General features: G+C 40.5%; 1 pseudogene; it reads left to right on the top strand.

The window, feature by feature from the left end:
- Window positions 1-16,051: 16,051 nt before the first annotated feature.
- On the top strand, window positions 16,052-16,766 carry LOC107983080 (transmembrane protein 258-like; annotated as a pseudogene).
- Window positions 16,767-16,992: the final 226 nt, after the last annotated feature.

The following is a 16,992-nucleotide window of genomic DNA, read 5'->3' as shown; positions in this document are numbered from 1 at the left end:
GATACAATGGAAGGCTGAAACTAAGACAAGTCAAACACGCATTCTGGACTTTAAGAGAGCTGACTTCCAAAAAATGAAGGAAATACTGAGCAGCATTCCGTGGACGCCAATATTAAAAGACAAGGGAGTTAACGATGGATGGGAGTTTTTTAAAAGTGAAATACTCAAGGCGCAAATGCAAACAGTGCCAACAAAGAAGCCAGAATGGATGTCCAAAGAACTTCTAACTGAGCTAAAACTCAAAAGTGACATGCACAAGAAGTGGAAAAGGGGAGAAATCACCAAAGAAGAATTCAAACGTATAGCCAACTCCTGTAGGGAAAAGGTTCGCAAGGCTAAAGAGCAAAATGAGCTCAGGCTTGCCAGGGACATTAAAAACAACAAAAAAGGCTTTTTTGCTTACGTTGGTAGAAAAAGGAAGAAAAAGGAGGCGATAGGGCCTCTGCGAGGAGAAGATGGGGTGATGGCGACAGGGGACAGGGAAAAGGCAGAACTGCTTAATGCCTTCTTTGCCTCGGTCTTCTCACAAAAAGAAAGCCATCTTCAACCTCAGCAACATGAAATGGACGAAGGATTTGAGGAAATCTAACCCCAAATAGGGAAACAAGTTGTCCAGGAACACCTGGCCACTCTAAACGAATTCAAGTCGCCAGGGCCAGATCAACTACATCCAAGAGTACTGAAGGAACTAGCGGAAGTTATTTCAGAACCACTGGCGACCATATTTCAGAGTTCTTGGAGAACGGGAGAAGTCCCAGCAGATTGGAGGAGGGCAAATGTGGTCCCTATCTTCAAGAAGGGAAAAAAGAACGACCCAAACAATTACCGTCCGGTCAGCCTCACGTCAATACCAGGCAAGATTCTGGAAAAGATCATTAAGGAAGTGGTCTGCAAACACTTAGAAACAAATGCGGTCATTGCTAATAGTCAACACGGATTTACCAAAAACAAGTCATGCCAGACTAATCTGATCTCTTTTTTCGACAGAGTTACGAGTTGGGTCGATACAGGGAATGCCGTGGATGTAGCGTACCTGGATTTCAGTAAGGCCTTCGACAAAGTCCCTCACAACCTTCTGGCAAACAAACTAGTAAAATGTGGACTAGACAAAACTACAGTTAGGTGGATCTGTAATTGGCTAAGCGAACGAACCCAAAGGGTGCTCACCAATGCGTCGTCTTCATCTTGGAAAGAAGTCACGAGTGGAGTGCCGCAGGGTTCTGTCCTGGGCCCGGTTCTGTTCAACATCTTTATTAATGACTTAGACGAAGGGTTAGAAGGCACGATCATCAAGTTTGCCGACGACACCAAACTGGGAGGGATAGCCAACACTCCAGAAGAAAGGAGCAGAATTCAAAACGATCTTGACAGACTAGAGAGATGGGCCGAAACTAACAAAATGAAGTTCAACAGGGACAAATGCAAGATACTTCACTTCGGCAGAAAAAATGGAATGCAAAGATACAGAATGGGGGACACCTGGCTAGACAGCAGTACATGTGAAAAAGATCTTGGAGCCCTGGTGGACAACAAGTTAAACATGAGCCAGCAATGTGATGCGGCTGCTAAGAAAGTCAACGGGATTCTGGCCTGCATCAATAGGGGAATAGTGTCTAGATCCAGGGAAGTCATGCTACCCCTCTATTCTGCCTTGGTCAGACCACACCTGGAATACTGTGTCCAATTCTGGGCACCACAGTTGAAGGGAGATGTTGACAAGCTGGAAAGCGTCCAGAGGAGGGCAACTAAAATGATCAAAGGTCTGGAGAACAAGCCCTATGAGGAGAGGCTTAAAGAAGAGGCTGCAGAAGAGAAGGCTGAGAGGAGACATGATGGCCATGTACAAATATGTGAGGGGAAGTCATAGGGAGGAGGGAGCAAGCTTGTTTTCTGCTGCCCTGCAGACTAGGACGCGGAACAATGGCTTCAAACTACAGGAAAGGAGATTCCACCTGAACATTAGGAAGAACTTCCTCACAGTGAGGGCTGTTCGGCAGTGGAACTCTCTCCCCCGGACTGTGGTGGAGACTCCTTCTTTGGAGGCTTTTAAACAGAGGCTGGATGGCCATCTGTCGGGGGTGCTATGAATGCGATTTCCTGCTTCTTGGCAGGGGGTTGGACTGGATGGCCCATGAGGTCTCTTCCAACGCTACTATTCTGTGATTCTATGATTCTATGATTCTTTCAGATATCAAGACTACAACTGACATCTTGCATCATCATATGTAGCTATATTAGCAGAGTGTCATAGTGACTGATGCCATTGAATGCTGATGCCACTCCACAACTCCACTACTTTTTTCAACAGCGTGCCTACTGAAGAATGTATGAGGCACTCAGATCGGGGCACTGGGAAATGGATTCTGTAGGTCTGTGCTGGTCATGAAGGTATGTTAAGATGGGCAGCTGGAGAGACTGCTCAGGTTCCTGCCACAGATGCTCTTTTGCTACTGAGAAAGCTCTTCAAATCATCACTTAACAACATCCTGATCTTCAGAGACTTGGATTTTCAGTTGGGGTGCTGCTTAAATGAAGAAGCAGATTTTTGGGGTGGGTGTGCATGTTCAGTCATTTACAATCATAAATGTGAATTCCAAAAGTCCTTAGATCATAAATCCAGGCTAAAATCTTAGAAATATTGAGCAGGATGTTGACTAAAGCTCGCAAAAACAAAACAAAAAGGTCAGGTACCAACCAGATGTAACTGAGGCTCATGTGTAACTTGGCTCCTATTGAAGCACATGTAGATGCAGGGAAGAAAGAGATCAAATTCTGCTGAATTTTATGCATGTGGAAATTCTGTTATGAAAGTGATTATGTTTTTTCCCTCCAATGTGCAATATCTGCATTCAACTCAAGATTATGAAAGTGGGGTTGTGCATGTGATGACACTGTGAAATTGCATACAGTTTCTTGGTTGATGTGCATCTGTATTCCTCTGCTGAATTGGCAGCGGTAACCATTTCGCTGTGCATTTGGTTGGCTATTTGTTTGTACAAAATATAAGAATTGAAGAGAGCGCTATCAATCCATAGCTCCAGAGTCAGAGAGTTATGCTATGTAGGTTTTTCATCATGGAATCATTTCACATAGTGATATACAGAAGGAGTAGGTAGAAATAAGGTGGAGAGAATCCATTCCAGGCTTCTTTATGGCTTCTTCATTAATATCCCCCTCTTATGGAATTGATATCCAGTGCCTGAAAAGATACTATTTTGTTGCTTCCTTGTAAGCATTGGTTGAATTATTTATTTGTTGATCAGTTTATATTGTACCCCATTCAGCATGCTTGAGGTGACTTGTAGTGAGCAATGAACGGGAGTTGTAAAATTGTTCCTTCTCCCTGTGAGAATTGTTATCTATTCAATTATCTACTTATCCTTCTTAGTTGTCCAGTTATACATTTCCTTAAATCTCTTGCATCTCTTTCACCGCTTTGAGTCCCACCTGTGGGAGAAAAGCGGGAAATAAATAAATAAATAATTGGTTTATCATCCCAGATTGGATTATGTGAGATCTGGTGAAATATTGCATATTAATTTGTTTGAGTTCTGCTATGGTCAAACTTAGGTTGGAGGTCCCCATCACTCTTAAGTTAAGTGTCACTTTAGAAAAGCCAAAAGGAGCCTTTAATATTGTATTTGGTGCTGCATCTGTTGATTTATTTACTTTTATTTACTTTACTTTATATCCCGCCCTTTCATTGAGGGACTCAGAGTGGCTAACAGCTGGCAATAATTTGATACAATTCAACATAAAAAATATCATGTTCAAAATACATGAGCCATAATAAATACATAGAAAATTTGCTAAAACAACAATACATGTTATGTTAATGTGGGGTTTGTGTATTGATAGTGTTTAAATTTGTGTCTTGCCTGTATTGCATACAGATTGCATCATCCAGAGTGTATTATAGTCTGGAAAGAGTTCCAGAGCCAAGGGGTCACCGCCGAGAAGACCCTATCACTTATTCCCACCAGTTACACCTGAGACGGGGTGGGACCGAGAGTAGGGCCTGTCCACCTGATCACAGGCCTCGGGCAGGCTCATATTGGACAGGCACGGTCAACTTATATTTTTGATGATTTTTATTGAAAAAGAAAGAGTTTTAATTACATAAAAAGTGGGAGAACATTTTAGGTAAAGAAAGGTTTCCCACGGTCAACTTATATTGATAAATTGACTATGCCAATTAGATAGTGTTGTTGTCACATGCCCACTCATATGCTTATCAGCACATGACTGATAGGCATAGAAATAATTAAGAATCGAAACTGCCTATTCTCTTACACTTCTTTTGTGTTTTAGGGAGCTATAAAGGGAAGCTACAATTCAGAAAATAGATTTAGAACAGTGTCTCTAACATACAGTGTCTCATGAGCTCCCCTAATACCTTTGCACAGTTAATAGGTAGCTAATACTATTCATAGTTATCAAGGTGAATCATACAGGGCTCCAGAGAAATAACACTGGAAAATATTCCCATGTAATCTGTATCCATACTGTGTTTCATATACTTTATTTTTATATTTTTCTATCTTGTAAATTTAGCTTTAAACAATATAAAAAGGACCCCATTTCATTTTTCTCTTTCAAAACTATATAGGCTATCCTGCTAACCAGAAGTACTAAAGTATGGCTGTTTTGAAAGCAGCTGTACCGTGAGGATGACTGTTGAATGAGTTGAGATGTCCACTAGAGAAAAAGACTCTTCAAAAGACGGAATTCCATTTTTGTAAATTGTAGGGGGCTTGATGAATGAATCTTTTTGGCCTTGATATGCATCAAATGTAGAGGGCTTGACCTATGATGGTGGTGGTGGGGACAGGAAATGGGGACTAAATTTATTCAAGAAAGCTATTTTTTTCTTCTGAAAACAAATACTATCCAAGATTGAAATGCAGTTAGTGAAATTTGAGACTGTAGATATTTTGGCTAGATTTTTACTGCAGGTTATCTATCTGTGAATTGAAAAACATACCTTTAAGGTAAATTTGATTTGTAAATTAACCATATCTAGTTATGCACTTATAGTAGCAGCATTGTTTTTGGGAGCAGAAATTTCTGGGTGGGTAGAAGTAGGAAACTAAGGGTTATGAACCAAAATCCTCTTCAAACAAGTATTCATTGCCTTTCACTCCAAAGCAAAAGTTCAATTACTGAAATAAAGAGCCACAACTTTAAAAAGCCCAGAATAATGATATCTGCAGTGAAAATAAAAACTAAGAAAATCAGGAAGAATATATAACTTCTATGGTTCCTCATTTATTATTTCTCCTCTGCCCATGCCCTGCATTTAAATTTAATCATAATGCATCCTTGCTTTGCAATTTCCTTTGGCCATTTTCCAACTGGAGGCAACGCTTCATGATCAAAATATGCTGGGGATCTTTTATGAAAATATGGAGCTGGGTACTACAAAGATGCTAAGGATAACATAATTTCTCCATGTAGAATGAAAACAGCTTATAGAATACATGGCACTGTAAATAGGACAGCTTTCAGAATGGAACATTTTGGGAACAGTAAGTGTGTGAAAATATGCTGACTTTTGGTGACCCCATGAATTTTGTAGAAATTAGGCTTCTGTTAACATCATCACCTTGCTTCATTTACTGTTCAGATGACATTGTACTCCACTTGTAACCCTCCCTTGCTTTCTTAAGTTTTGCCTTTATTTTTTATGACAGAAAATCTGTCAAAGAGAAAAGGACTGCTAGTATGCAGGGCCCTCCATCTGGAAATATTCCCAGTGTGTGATTTTTGAATTCCAGGTTTTTTTTACAAGTAAATGAGTGATTATAGATGAGATGATTCTTGAGTTGCCTTTCCATGTTGTATTATCATAAACAACTGTTCTACATGTGCAAGTATGTTAAACGTACTTCATATATGGATAGTAAGTGCAATGCACAATACTGTAACTGCACATTTTCCATACCACTGTGGGGATGTGTGAATGATCCCTGAAGTTGTTTTCCAAACAGCTTTGGGAATATTTTGAATGAGGACTAGTGTTACTTCTGGCAGTGGTGACTGGTGACTCCCATATCAACGAGACAGTGAATCCACCAGGTTTGAGAGCAGACATTAAAGGATACCTCTAAGGGCACATCTACAAAGCCGTATGACCCAGAATATCAAGGCAGATAATCCACAATATCTGCTTTGAAATGGGTTATGTGAGTCCACACTGCCATATAATCCAGTTCAATGTGGATTTTATACAGCTGTGTGGAAGGGACCTAAAATTCTGGCCCCTGGCTCCCAAATAGGCTAAGCATCTTATGACCTTATCACACACAATAAAATCAGCATTTTTATACATTTAAGAAATGGCAACCCACTGTGCTCTTCACCTGACGCAAGCTTCAACTGTGGGGTGAGGTATTTTGTCATTCCTAGGCTGGTTGGAAATCAACTTATTTTTAAATTCCCTGCATAGAAATGGACAAAATAGCTAATTCCCCAGTGTGATGTTAATCCCTGTTGTCCGCTTTTGCTGCCCACTTGTAAACAAAACAATGATACTGTTTGTGGGAGGAGTTGAAATGCCCATTTCTCTAGATGCCAATGCAGAGGATTGGTGAAAGGGTTAATTAAAAACCACTTTCTATGATCCGGGGTGAAAGATAAATAAAATATTGGTGGGACAATGGGAGGAAATCTCAGTGCAAATGGTCCCAGGGAAAGTTCTGCTTTAAGAAAGGTGCTCTGTGAAAGGTGCTTGAGTGAAACCACTCCAGGGAAAGTGCTGCCTTAGGAAAGGTGCTTCTGTTTCAGTGGAAGGGGCTTAAAGGCAGTGCTGGATTCCTGTTTTAAAAAAGGTACTGGTATCCTTGAAATGGGAGAAGTCATCGCCTGCCCATGTGATGGGAATTAAGCGGATGGTTAAGTTAGAAGTTGGAGGAGGCGATCTTAGTGTGATGGGAGTGAGTAAATTATTTGTCTTCTTTAAAGACAGAACCCCATGAAACACCACCCTTTCCCCCGCTTTCCCTCGTTTTCTGCAGCTCAATGTGATGAAGTCCCTACATAGCCTCTTTTCGGTTTAGACTAAAACACACAGTAGATTTCATTACACATCTGGCTTAAATAGCAACCTCCTCACAAAAGTAGGGGATTGAAGAAAGAAAGAGTTCCTCTACCAGAGTTTATCAGGTCAAAAGCAAGCTGCTATAAATAAGTATGATTATATAGTACTGTGATTCCACTTCAACTGTGTACATTCTACGGATTCCTGAGTTTTGTAGTTTGGCAAAGCCCTGCAGCTCTTTGCTGAGAGTTCTAAATATTTTTCACTAAACTGTAAATCTCTCGTTTCCATAGGGTGTGGTTATATCAGCTAAAGTACAACCACTGTGCTATAGCCATTAGTATGAAATGGCCCCTGGTTCAAAAAAACAACAACCAGAGAATTATGTATGATTTCCTCTCATGCTTCTCAACAAACAACAATGAACTTAGTTGGATTTTCGTGTGCAAGTTTGCAACCATAGGCATGATTATAAGTTATATGGACTTTCATGGGACTTATCTGTGAATTAACAACCAAAGGAATTTCACAGCATGTAAGGAATCCAACTTCAGTTTGCAGATGTGTGTAGTATGTACCACACACATGCTCTGGGGACTGAATTTTCTTCGAGAACATGAAACTCAGAAAAATAGGAAAACGGCTGAAAACGGGAAACATAGCTCCCATTGTATTTAGCTGATTATGCCATTCTTATGTCAATATGTAGATTTCAATGCCCACATAGTGCCCCACAACTATAATCTTTGAAATGCACTTTTCTTTTTCCCATTCTTGTTGTACCTGAGCATCTACCAACAGTACACTAAGCAAAGAAAGTAACAGCTGTCACATCTGGCTAATTTCCTCTGGCATCCTTTCCCCAGAGGAAGATTGTGGCTATAGTATTGTAATGATCTCCTTGGTAGACTGATCTTCGCAGAACTAAATAAAACTCTATCCAAATGTGCTGGATATGTAGTCCACTTTATTTATTGATTAAAAAGTAGGGATTCTTTGTTTCTTTTAGGGGGGAAACATGAAAAATATGCAAAAGAGAGCTGAGATAATCTTGGAATAATCCTTCATCCCATGTTTTTATTTAATGTGAAAACAACTTTGGTGAAGTTGTGACCAAATCCTGTTTGTTATGATTATGGTTCAAAATGGCAAAAGCAGAAAAAAGTTGATGTCAGACAAACTGCTTATCCACTGGAGTGGCAGGGGTCTTTCAATACAGAGTGGCATGAATGAAAACCACTTAGTATTCAGTTTCAATTTTGTGACATTTTATTTTCTGAATAATGTAGGCATGCTTATAATGTGAGCTCATTGAAAATGGTTTCATTTATGTGCAAAGAGCTTTGAATACTAAAGAAGCAGTGAAAGATCTAGAAAAAGTCTAGAATAGCATTTTCTCTAGGCTTCCAGAGCAATTCTATAGTCAGCTTCCACCAGAAAGTCAGACAACAAAGTAGAACAGATTCACTGCTCTACTGATAGAAAAGCCACCAGCTGCCTCAGACCCCAATATGAGAAGGTCTGGGCAGGCAACAGTGGAAAACAGCAGAAAGGTTTATTTATACTGGAGAGCACAAGTCTGCAGTTTCAATATCTCAGAGCTTGTATCAGTGACATTTTGTTGGGAACAGCCTGAAAAAGTAATTTTTAGAAGGTTTGAACAGTCTGAATCAATACTTTGGTGGTTATCTAGTTCATTCAAAAAAGTATCTGAAACACAGTGTATTTTTCTAATGGTTCATAAAACATTGAAACAAAACTGAAGCTAACTTTTGGGGCCTCCTGAGTCAACTTAAGGAATGTCACATATATGAATGGTCACCTTTCATTCTGAAACTTTTTGGCCAGTGGCTGTGTTATTGAGAAGACTGTAGGAGTGTTAGTCTGAAAACGTAACTTCTCTTTGCTCAGATACAATGGCAGCCATGAATTAGTATTACTTTTGTTGTAGCAGAGCAAGTTTTATCATACAATGTCAGAATATTTATCTGTGAGTGCATAACCACATTTTACATAGTTAGCTTAAATCTACAATGTTAAAATATTACATTTGGTTCAAGATGCCAAATTCTTGGCTGAAGAAAGTGAATATTAACATACTGTCAACCAATACTTTTGTAGCACAAAGCAGATGGCTATCCCATGTAAAGGAACTATTCTAGATACATTGACTGTGGTCCCTTTTCCAGACTTCAAATTGCTAGTAGCTCTCTCATCTGCCAGAAGAGTGGGAATTTTCATTATCCTTTACATTTCTTATAAAGATTTTGCTTGAACTCTTATGCAAGCGGCAATGCAGTGGAACAATTGTATTCTTAATGATTTCAAAGATGTGGATTTTTTCCCCTAGTGTTTGACCTATTTTGCCACTCATGCATTATACATATTGGGGAAATCTGTACTCATAAGGCATACTCATTAGAGCTTAAAGTGAATCACTCTACTTCCTCCCCTTCTTCTCCTTCTTTGTGTGTGTGTGTGTGTGTGTACGTGTGCAAAACTTAACATTTCAAAACTGCCAGAATCAGTTATTTTTTCTGTTCCTCTTTTAAGTCTTCATGCAATTTCTCCATTGCTATTCTTAGAAGCTTCGTATTTTATTTTTTAATGGAAGAGATAGCAGCAATTATCCTTTGTAGGGACATGGATATAATTTAAAGATCCACACTTTCAAAACTGTAAGTGAAGACTAAATTTTGTTTCCCAGAGTCATTGCATAGCAGGGACATCTAACTCTATTTGGACTAGGAGTTAGTTTTTCAGGAGGTGCAAACTTTTCTAAGAACATTTAGTTGCTAGATTTGAATCCCACAATTTCTCCAGATAACTGAAGCCGGCTTTCTGAGTTTGGTTTATTTTCCCTTCCTTAACAAGCTTGTGAAATAATCTGACTTCTCAAAGTCATACTATTGAGTATTGTGGCTGATATTTAAACCCTTCCAAATAGGAACATTGAGTTTCTAGTATACTTACTCAGTAATAATTTCCACTAAACTGAGTAGGGCATACTTATTTTTTTATTTTATTGAATACATGAATATAAAATACAATTTATGAAATAGACAAAGTTTACAACTTAACTAAAAGCCCTGCAAAACATTCATACACAAACACTATACTGTACATAATCTGGCCCCAATAGCTAATGTCTATTTCAACCAAGTACATCATTCCATATATTAGTATGAGTGATCAGAGTGTCTTCTTGGGTCTGTTGATTGGTTAGCATAGCAAATAAAAGTGAACAAAGTTTTTGTAAACTCATCTCTGTCCATGTCTTTATTTAGTTCTTTAATTCTTTGTGTTAACTTTTCCGAGAGAGCTAAGATCCATATTCTTGCATAGCATGAGGTGATGTTCAATGTATTTTCTAATTTTCACTGCTGTGCTATGATCTGTCTAGTGGTTAAAAGTGAAAATGTGATAACTGGAAAACAGGAAGAAATGATACTGTGCTAAGTCTAGAACAAATAAAACCTGCATGTTGATAATTTTACATATTTGCTGAAAGGTTTCCCTCCAGAATATTGAGGCAACTATACAACCCCACCACATATGCATGTAGCTTCCTATTAAAAAGATAAAGGTTTACACTTGACATTAAGTCTAGTCATGTCCAACTCTGGGGGGTGGTGCTCACCTCCATTTCTAAGCCGAAGAGCCGGCATTGTCTGTAGATGCCTCTAGGGTCATGTGTGTTGCACCTCAGAATAGTTCACCTTGCTGTTGACACCAAATCACACACAGAGGATAGTCTTTTGTAATTTTATTGAGCAAAAGCAAATATATAACGAAGCAGACAGAAATAAAGTTTCCAAAGTAGTTGTAAAAAGAGTCAGTAAATCCAATAGTCCTTAGGCAAAACAAGAGTCAGTAAATCCAAAAGAACAAAGGTCCCTAGGTTACAAGGATCCAGGAACAGGAGAATCTCTAAGGCAGGAAAGTTAATGTGGGATTTGTGTCTTAGTAGTGTTTAAATGAAATTTGTGTCTTTCCTGTATTGCATACTGATTGCATCATCCAGAGTGTATTATAGTCTGGAAAGAGTTAATTACTAAGAAGCTGTGTTGACCTTGATGTGTGGCTGGAACTGGGGAGTGTCCAGACACAAGTGTGTGTGCATTGCTGATTGCATCACATCAGCTCTGTTCTGAGTTGAGTTGAGTGCTGTCTGCCTAGGTGTTACGTCCTGTGTTCATTGTCTGCAAGCCTGTTTGTCTTGATTATTACTGCTTACAGTAAAACTTTGTATATAGTTTTACCAACGTCTCTGATGTCTCTTCATTCTGCCTTCCACTGACTCCATCCAACTACTGCTATGCTGCAAATTACTCTGACAAGGAAAGCATGGACATCCACTCTGATGAAGCGAGAATTTGCTGTGACAAAGATATGTCTCTCAACATACAGTTTTAAAAGCAACCCAAAAATGCATTTCTCGTTCCTTCAGAGGCCTCCCGCTTTCCAGCTAATCTCAGATTACGTCGAGGCTGAGGCATTCCTTTCCATTGCAAATGATCTGCCCTAGATAGCAATGGCGCTTCAAGGCCAACTACATTATTATCTTGCACCTGAACAGGGGCCTGAGATGAATCCAGCTCATTAGCTCCCATGGGAATGTCTCCCTAGTTGTTATCTATGACAGGCTGGTTCAAGAGTTCATCCACAAGCTGTGTTTCTTGCTCTTCTGAACCAGCCTGTATAATTCCCATCCCCATGCCATCATCCTGAAATTCATCCTGCATCCCATCATCTGGCTGCTGCATCTGAAACCCAGAATACCCTTCCTCATCTTCAGTCTGGCTCTGCTGCTGCTGAGTCACAACAATGTGGCCAGCATGACTGCATGGAGCACCGTTACCTTCCCGCCGGAGTGGTACCTATTGGTCTACTCACATTTGCATGTTTTCCAACTGCTGGGTTGGCAGAAGCTGGGGCTAACAGCTGAAGCTCACTCCACTCCCCAGAGTTGATCTGCTGACCTTTCAGCCAGGAAGTTCAGCAGCTGAGCGGTTTAACCCGCTGCACCACTGGGGGCAATCCAGCATCCTATTAAGTCACACCTTTTCTAGCACTGTGGGGATGTATTTTTCAAAATTTGTGATGTTTACATTGGTGTTAATTACCACCTTTAAAGAAGTTTGTATGTTATCTCCCTGCAATATACAGAATTGATTTAAGAGGTTTTGCTTTTCAAACTCTATTCCTGTCACTGTCTGTGATGGTGTGTCTTAGACCATGTTCCCATTGAAGTTTTAAGACACACAGCTTAGAGTTACTACTATAACATAATGGAGATAAGACCTCTGAAATGAGAATTGCACAAGTTAATTAAAGACACAAAGGGGATAAGAGGGGAATTAGCCTATTGGATTACTTCTTTATTTCTTAAAAAATGTAACTTTTTAAAATTTGAATGAGGATCCTACTGAGTAAGCATCCATGGGCTATATGATTAGACGACTACATTCTTCAGTCTTAATGTATAAACCACTGCAGTCTAAAACTGATACTGAGTACAAGGAAGTCTAGCAGAACTTCCAGATATCCAGTACTGTTAGCTTGGCCATAACATTCTGAAGAACACTGAAAACACAGACCACAGTAGAAATGCTCCACCTGCTTGTCAAAAACCCACTTGCTTCTTTATTACCAGCACAATTGCTTCCCAGTGTTGCAAAAAGATGGTAGTGGTGGGACTAGAATTGAAGAAAAGCAGTCTTGGAGATTTCCTCTTGCATCTCCAAGCTGTTGGCAGATAATAAAGCATATCTTAAATAGCAATAAAGGAAACATACAGAGCAGTACATGATATAGTTTATTTGCTGTCGTGTGCCTACAAGCCATTTCTCATTTTTTACAACCCAAAGATAATCCTAACATGGTTTTTTTCTTGGCAGAATTAGTTCAAAGGGACTTCACCTTTGGTTTCTTCTGAGGCTGAAAGAGTGTAACTTGCCTAAGGTCACCCAGTGAGTTTCCATGACTAAGTGGGGATTTGAATCCTGGTATGTAGTAATTAAAAATTACAAATTCATAAATAGCGATCAATACACATTCACAAACCTACTTTACTAGAAGTGAAATGAAATAATTTTTGTAATCCCAGGAAATGATAAACCACTCTTGTGGATGGAATTCCTGAGACGTCTTGTGCATGCATAGGTTCCCCTTAAAGTTGTGTAATTCCCAGAAATTTTGAAGCCTAAAAGTAGTTTCTTTCTGATATTTTTAAATAAAAACACCAAAAATTCATAGAAAAACAAGGGCAAATAAAATCTTAGCCAAGAATCACTTTAGGAACATGTAGTGTGTAATAGACATAATGTAATTGAATTAAACAATTAGAAGCATAGCATGAAACAATTAGACAATTACAAGAAAAATAGAATTCAATTATACAATTCTGTTTTTGATATAATTATCATGTGTGCTAAATTAAAAGTACAATTCAGTGAGATAATATTTGCAAAGTGAATTGCCTCTTTAAATATTTTTGTTGTTACAGATGGAGTCACGAAGTTTTGAACTGTAATTAATTTTTTTGGTTTTGCCACTTTACTGAAAGAATAATATTAAACAAAACAAACAATTTAAGACAAATATTAAAATAAAGCAATACAAATACATTCTTAAAACAGAGGAAGTTATTTTGTTTCTGCAGTGTCGAGCATTTGTAAACCATAAAAAATACTGAGAAATGATGCCAAAAGCTGGAATTACATTGGTCACATAATACACATTGTTTTTAAAAAGGTCCTTTAGATTTTAGAAATTAATTTTAAGGAGTAGCCTTAATATTAACCATCTCATTTCAAACATTTCATTCATCATTCTGAAAAATATATATCAGAATTTCATTTTTTCTCCCCTCCCCCCAATCAGAGGCAGTTCAACTGCCAGGCCAACTAGGAATTTGCCTGTGGCGCAAGTCTGTTGGAGGCGCCATTAAGGCGCTCCCGGGTGCGCGCACCTGCGTGCATGCATGCGCGTGCACCCCCGCCTCCTCTCAGCTTTGGTCTGGGCCCGCTCGCAGGCCGAAGCATAGAAGGCCCAGAGAATGAAGCTGAGAGGAGGCGGGGGTGTGCACCCGGGCACACACTTGCCGCCTCCTCTCAGCTTCATTCTCTGGGCCCGCTAGGCTTCGGGGCCTGCGCCTAGCCTCTGGGGAACCAAGTGGAGCCCAGGGTCCACTTACATGCTGCGGAGGGAGGAGAGGAGGCTTTGGGAAGTGGCGCCGAGGCCCAAGAAGGAGGGCAGCAGCCGGAAAACTCACACCAACCCAGTGATTCCAGTCGAAAAGTATTGTAATTAAAAATACTGGGAATAAGAGACCCTGCGGACGTCAGCTGGGGAAGAGGGAGATGCGCAGACACACTCACAGGGTGCGAGCGAGTCAATGGAAGGAAGTGGCTGCAAGGGACCCACAGTGCGTCCTGTCTCTCTCTCTTGCCTGGCCTTCCATTCATCGCCTGCTCTCCTCTGCCCTCCATAAGCTGATCTCTCGCACTGGAGACACAACTGCAGCAGGAGAAGGACCAGGCAGAGGAGGAGGAGGAGGTTGCAGCCCAGCAGCCACCCTCCTTCCTAGGCTTCAGCGTCTCTTCCCAAAGCCTCCTCTCCTCTCCTCCCTCCACGGCATGTAAGTGGACCCTGGGCTCCACTTGGCTCCTCGGAGGCCAGGCACATGCCCCGAAGCCTAGTGGGCCCAGAGATCAAAGCCGAGAAGAGTGTGTCTGCGTGTCTCCCTCTGCCCCCGGCTGATGTCCGCAGGGTCCTAACGCCTGCCTCTTCCTCCTCTTCGTTCTCTGGGCCCGCTTGCAGGCTGAAGCCTTGGCTTCATTTTCTGGGCCCACTAGGCTTCGGGGCCTGCACCTGGCCTCCGGGGATGGGCATTTTGTCTGTTGTGCCACACCTTCATTCTGTTCATGTTGGTGGAGGCAGAACTGAAAATGTGACACTTTTGCTCATGTAAATATGGACATACATTTGGTTGTTCATTTGGCATCTTGTTTCAGTTGTACAAAGTTGCCTTTCAAAACAAGAGCTTTGTAACAGGACATGGATTAAGTGAGGAAGATTCAATCACATATGAGGTTCGTATGAAAAGGAAATGCCTACCAGGTTTGTTAACATGTGACATAAGCAATTAAATACATGTATAAAATAATCTTTTCTACAACATGGTAGGATTTGAACTAGTCTGCATCAGTGGCAGGAAAATAAATTTCATCTAAACATTAGGAAGAACTTTCTGATGCTAAGAGCTATTCTGCAATGGAATATGTTGCCTTAGAATCTGGTAGAGTCTCCTTCTATGGACGTTTTTAAGCAGAGGCTGAATGGTTATCTGTCAGGAATACTTTGATTATGTGTTCCTACATGGTTGGGGGTTGGACTGGATGTCCTTTGTAGTCTCTTTCTACTCTTTTGATTCTATGAACCTAGGCATCAAACTCACTTTGGAAAACCCCTTTTGGGCACTACCTGGACCAGTGTCTGATAGTGTCTTCCACTTCACTCACATCATTACATTGCCATAGTTAATATTTCACTCTTCTAACAAAATGGTTTTCATGTGGAAGTTGTAGATGTGTGTAAAGTTTGATTGTGATCGCTTTTTAAACAGTTGATTTTAGTTGAGAAATTACGGTAAAATATGGTTATGCAATGTAAAAAGTAAATGTAATATAGTGATTAATTGGGAGATGAGTGAACTCAGATTATTTGGAGAGAGTGGTTACTGGCTTAAGTGTTTGAATGGGATTTAAATGAAAAATTTGCAAGTCATTCTGAGAACCTCTGAGGCTCAAGAATGGACACAAAATACAGTAAATAAATAAATAAATAGTCTAGCTATGGATGTTAAGAGATTAGGCATGAGGGACGGGAGTTAGAGTAAGGAGAGTGAAAGGTATAGCTGTTGAAATTGGGAATATGATTATGAGATGTTAGTTTGAGTTAGTTAGGATCAGTTGAGTTTTGGATGTTTTAAAGGAAGATACATGTTCTTCTTTTACCAGAAAGGAAACGGGACAGCGGTGCCCCAATTGACAGGGCCAAAGCTGAGGGAAGTGGCTGGGGAGCAAAATGGATCTTGAGACAATGAGCAGGGACACCAATCTGGTGAACCCACCTGTCTTTCCACATCTCATCACTCTTGGCTGTCAGCACTGTCTGGTTCTTCGTTTATGAAATGACCTCTACTAAGCATACTCAGGATATTTTCAAGGAACTACTCATCTCTCTGGTGGCTTCACGATTTATGGACTTTGGCGTACTCTTCTTACTGCTTTGGGTTGGAATCTACATGTGACAATAAAACAAGACTTGTTCCAGGTTCTGGGAGAATTGTTGAAGATGTTTTAAATACTGTCAGGGCCGGACCAAGGAAATTTTCAAGTGTAAGCGAAACAGGATTTTGGTGCCCCCCCAAAAAAACCCAATTACAGAGTACTAAGAAGCTAGGAAACATGAAAGCACAAGAGTAAATGCCCATCCATTTGGTAAAATACTGTAAGATTGACTTGCAAGTTTAGTGGTAACTTGTCACTAATTCGGACAGCCTGGATTACCTTGCTCAGAAGGCTGCTGGAGACCTGTTGTATCCCCTGGATTATGTAAAAAGGCTGTTGTATTGATCCCAGTCCCACACGCCACGTGGAAGATGTTTTGTGCATGCTGTGCGCATGCGCACGCGCGGGGATTTGATCACTTGCATTTTGGGCGATGGTGCAGTGCGCATGCACAGAGCTTAGATTGCTTGCGCAGATACGAGTGATCAAAGCCCTGCGCGTGCGTGTGTCCATTTCGCCCGAAGATGCTGGAAGCATCTTTGGGAGAAATGGGCGATCTGCGCTATGCACATGTGCGTGTCCCTTTCGCCCAAAAATTCTGGAAGCATCTTTGGGAGAAATGGGCGAACTGCGCTGTACGCATGCACACAGCTCAGA

Source organism: Anolis carolinensis, chromosome 1 (genome assembly GCF_035594765.1).
Source record: "Anolis carolinensis isolate JA03-04 chromosome 1, rAnoCar3.1.pri, whole genome shotgun sequence".
In the NCBI taxonomy this organism is placed as follows: domain Eukaryota; kingdom Metazoa; phylum Chordata; class Lepidosauria; order Squamata; family Dactyloidae; genus Anolis; species Anolis carolinensis.
Note: the sequence above shows the minus strand (reverse complement) of the source record. Positions and strands in the feature narration are given on the sequence as shown.